Consider the following 4,868-nt stretch of genomic DNA (forward strand, 5'->3'; position numbering starts at 1 on the left):
GATAGCCTTGAGGTGCCTTGAGGACATGTAGCCCGGAGAAAGGAAGAGAACACCCACTGAGCATCATTTCCTGCCAGATACCAAGCCCTTCAAAGACATTATCTCTGTAGGTGGTAAAATGTCCATTTTAGAGATGAGAACACAGAGGCTCAGAAGGGCAAATCGCCTGCCCAAAAGTACACAGCTCGGAAGCGGCAGAGCCTGGATCCGAAGCCGGGCATGCCAACCCTGGAGCCATCCTCACCCCTACCCTCCACGCCCTGATTTAGGGCTGTGTGACCAACCTGGAGGCAAGTGACGACCGCTGGGTGCCCTCCTGGCTTCAGCTGAGATCTCTCGGGTTTCACCCTCACCCCGTCCCGGCCCGTCTGTGTTGCTGCCACATTCCCAGCCCTGGCTGCGGCCTGCGATTCCACCCAGTCCTGGCAGCCAGAATAAACACGGCCTGTCCCAGCGTCCACTCACACGGAGCCCACAGAACCCACCAGAGCCTGCCTGGGCGGGCAGATCCCGGCCCTGGGGAGAGCTCCTCCCCTCCGCTTCTTCACCCAGATTTCCGTGGTCTCACACCGCACCCCACTCAGGGCTCTGCCTCAGTGTTGCCTCAGCAGGGCCTTCCCGACCCCCCCCCACCCGGGCCCAGTGAACAGCAGCTCAGCCTACGGCCATCACTTGAACCCCTGTCCACTCTCACCTCTCCGTCCCCCACCCTGCCTATACTCTTCCTGCCACACTTCACCTCCCGGCAATACCCGGATGTCCGCCCCATGAGGGCAGGGACCTTGATGTCCTCACTGCTGTCTCTCTGACATCTAAAACAGGGCCTGGCACACAGTAACTGTGAGTGAGTGAGTGAGTGAGTGAGTAAGTGAATGGAGACACATTTGAAATATTTCACTTCGCTCCCGAGGCTTCATGTCAGTGACTCAGATTCCTTACTGGGGGAGATAAGGTACAGCCTCACTTAAGAAATCACACAAGTTAAAAAATGACCAGTTTCAGGACGCCTGGGCGGCTCAGTCGGTTGAGCGTCCGAATTCCCCTCACGTCATGATCTCTAGTTTGTGAGTTGGAGCCCCACATCGGGCTCTGTGCTGTCAGTGCAGAGCCCGCCTCAAATTTTCTATCTTCACCTCTCTCTGTCCCTCCCCTGTCCTCTCTCTCTCAAAAATACATCAACATTTTTTGGGGAGCCTGGGGGGCTCAGTCGGTTATGCATCCGAGTTCGGCTCAGGGCATGACTTCACAGTTTGTGAGTTCGAGCCCCACGTCGGGTTCTGTGCTGGCAGCTCCGAGCCTGGAGCCTGCTTCAGATTCTGTGTCTCCCTCTCTCTCTGCCCCTCCCCTGCTCTCACTCTGTGTCTCTCTCAAAAATAAATAAACATTTAAAATAATAATAAAAAATAAATCAATCAACTTTTTTTTTTTTAATTACCAGTTTCAAGATGGTGACAGCAGAACATTAACCGCAATGGGGGCCCCGTGCCACTGCATGGGCCACACGTCCAAGGCGGTCCAGCCTCCACTCCTGAGAAGCTCCCAGGCTGGTGTGAGAGTCAGGTATAGTGCAGGTATTGGGAGGGAGGAAAACACGTGTGTGGGGGGGGGAGCGGGGTCCTGGTTAAGGCAAGGGCACTGGGGATTCAGGGGCAGCTAGGAAGAATAACCCGGAAAAAAAAAGAAATAGCACGTGAGCTAAAGGAAACATTGCAAGGTAGATAGGTAGTTGACTTGGCCAGAGAGAAAAGGTCCTGGAGAAAGTGTGTTGGCAGCTATGGGAGTGGAAGGTAACAGGGTGACATGAGGAAGTACCCAGCCTGGTGAGATGATTCCGGAAGCCCTGCTCGGGGGCAGTCCAGCAACCCCACAAAACATTTCTCCGCATGTGGCCAGACCGGCTCCTTAGCAAGGTTACAAGGCCCTGACGAACAAGGACCCTGCCCCATGACAACAAACGCTGGCACTCACCGAGCTCCCGGCGGGGGGTTTTAGGAGTACCTCATTCTCTCCTTGTCATCATCCACCCTGGCGGAACGAGGAAGCTGGAGGTGGGGGCGATGGCGATGGCGGAGCTGGGGCTGGAACCCAAGCTGCTCCTCTCTGACCCATCCTGCCCCACCTCCGGCCCTGGCAGGAGCAGCCCAGGTAAGGGACTCCGTGACGGTTGGCTGCCTGGTGGATGGACTGAATAGGTGAGTGAGAGCACGTCTGTTCCTCTAGCTTCTGTTTTCTCCCCCCGTTAGGTTTCTAGAGCTGACAAGAACCCAGAACAGTCCGTGAGTGAGGGCACAGCGCCATGATACAGCGTAAGTGCCAAGGAGGGAAGGGCTTGCACGGCGGTGGAAGAGGCAGGGAAACCTTCATGCGGGGGCTGTGAGAAAGTGCCGAGGGGCCACAGAGAGACAGCACTGGAAGGTTCTCAAACTTTGGGCACCCAACGATCTCCTGCCTGGCCTGCATGCACCTTCGTGGGCCCCGACCCTCCTCGTCTAGGCTGGAAGCCCAGGAATCTGTATTTGACCAGCGCCCCAGGGAATCCTACCCGTTCTGAGGGACATCCACGGGTAAAGCAGACAGAACTTAGAGCGTTCGACGAGGATTCCAGCCCCATCTTCATCTCTTAGCTTGTGATCTTGGGCGACTTTCTTACCTTCTCTGAGCCTCATAAATAAAAGGCAAGGCTTGATGCCCGTTTATTTTTCCAGCTCTCAGCTGAGCTGGTGATAAAGAAAGATCCATGAGCGTTCATGTGCTTGGGGCTGGGGCTGTGATGCTAAGTAAAAAATAGGGGACCCAGTGGGCGGTGAGAGGGGGAGACGGTTACAGCCCGGTGGCCTATCCAAGGCCAACAAGTTCTGCTGCTGACAGGCTCTCCCGGGGGCCCACCGCTAACCCTGACACCGGCTGGCGCTGGGCTGGGAGGCGGGTCCCCAACTGCCCTGCCGGGTCTCTGTACCTCCGTGCCTGCCCTGTGCCAGGAGAGCTGAGTCATGGAAAAAGTTAGTTCTCCAGGCGACAGCTCACCCCCCATTCCATCCAACCCACAAAGGCTCCTTTCACTTTTTTTTTTTTTTGGTGGGTGTTGGAGGGGAGGCACTGTGGGGCCCTCTCCCTGGGCTGGGATGCGAAATTTCAAACTTCGCCCTAAAGTTAAATTCCCCACACCTACTGTCCCCAAGGAAACTAAGGGAGGAGGGGTACCAAGAGCAAAGGACAAGGGGCTGGGGAGACAGGAAGGGGTCCTGTCCCGTGCATTTCTCACTAAAGCCAAGCCACAGGGATCCTCTGGGCCCGCCAGCTGGACTGGACACATCCCAGCCCAGTGCCCTTTCAACCTCATCTTCTCGGACCGCCAGGCTCACAAAATCCACATCCTGAAGGTGGAACAGGTAGAAAAAAGGTGTCTGCTTCCAGGCCATAAGCCAACACCCAGCACCTTTTAGGATCACCTGACTTGTTCCTCTGCATGCTGATTTCACCCCAAAGCTGATGGCTGGGAGAGGACAGGGGACCATCCCATGTGGCCTTCTGTGAGTCACTTAGATTTGCTGTGCCTGTTTCTGTGATGACACCCACCTCTGCAGACTGGCTCATGTCTTTCTTTCTTTTTTTTTTAATTTAATTTTGAGAGAGAGAGATACAGAGCATGAGTAGGGGAGGGGCAGAGAGAGACAGAAACACAGAATCCGAAGCAGGCTCCAGGCTCTGAGCTGTCAGCACAGAGCCCAACGTGGGGCTCAAACTCATGAACTGCGAGATCATGACCTGAGCCCACGTTGGCTGCTTAACCGACTGAGCCACCCAGCTGCCCCCAGACTGGCTCATTTCTTAAATGAGTATATGTATCAAGGGGCCTGATACCCTAAAGGTCAGTGTGGGTCCTCAACCTCCTGTCTGCCCGCTGCCTGCCTTCCATCCCAGACACACCCAGGGGAAATGTAGGCAGGACGCAGTGGTCCCCCAGCTGCCCTGGCATCGTCGGGAGGGGGCAGGTCGCATGTTGGGGACCAGGGGACACAGGTGAACATGCCACTGTGTTCATGAATTGCTTAACATCTCTGTGCCTCCGTTTCCCCCTCCATAAAGCGGCAGGCGTGTGGCGAGGTGGGGCTATGATCTTCGCAGGCCCTTTTAGGCTTGGGTTGTTGCCCGTACGTGAGAGAAAGGTCTCAAGGAAAAAGAATAGCTGGTAAGTGAGCAGGACACCAGAGGCCGAGGCTGGGGCGGCTTGGACGTGTAGTGTCGCAGGCAGGCCACTAGGCGGCTCCGAGGATAACGGATGACAACTGGGGCTGAGGTCCCGGGTTCCAGCTCCAGGCTTCCCCAGGGACTAATTAATTAGCACGCCTGATGACACCAGGCGTGGTGGGTGGAAAGGGCCGGTCTCTCTCAGGTTGGGATTTCTTTTCCGTTTTTACAGACCTCCAAGGTGGGAAGGGTCAGGCGCTTTGATGGAGTCCATCTTCAGCCCTGATCTGGGAATGGGATGAGGGCAACGGCCTGCCCTCCCTCTGGTCACACTTTGGAGGGTTGAATGGAGACCGGAGGGAGCCTCCTCCTCCACCTCTCTCGCCCTCTTGTGCCCCAGTGGGGTGGATGGGAGGAGAAATCAGGTCCATATTTGAATCCCTCCCTCCTGTAGTTTCTGGCTGGGGAACCAGGAAAACCGAGCTACAACACCCCCACTGCAAGGTCAATGAGAGGATTAAGTGTCAGAATGTAAACCCTCAGTGTAGGAGAATTTCTCCTCCAACCCCACGCATCCAAACCTTTCCTGTTCTTCCAGTAGCCATCCAGATGAGTTCCCCAATTCACCAGGGAAGGAGGACCCTGGCCTGCAGAACCTCTCCCCAGAAGGAGAGGGTCTT

The sequence above is a fragment of the Crocuta crocuta genome, unplaced genomic scaffold (genome assembly GCF_008692635.1).
Source record: "Crocuta crocuta isolate KB4526 unplaced genomic scaffold, BGI_CrCroc_1.0 scaffold13, whole genome shotgun sequence".
In the NCBI taxonomy this organism is placed as follows: domain Eukaryota; kingdom Metazoa; phylum Chordata; class Mammalia; order Carnivora; family Hyaenidae; genus Crocuta; species Crocuta crocuta.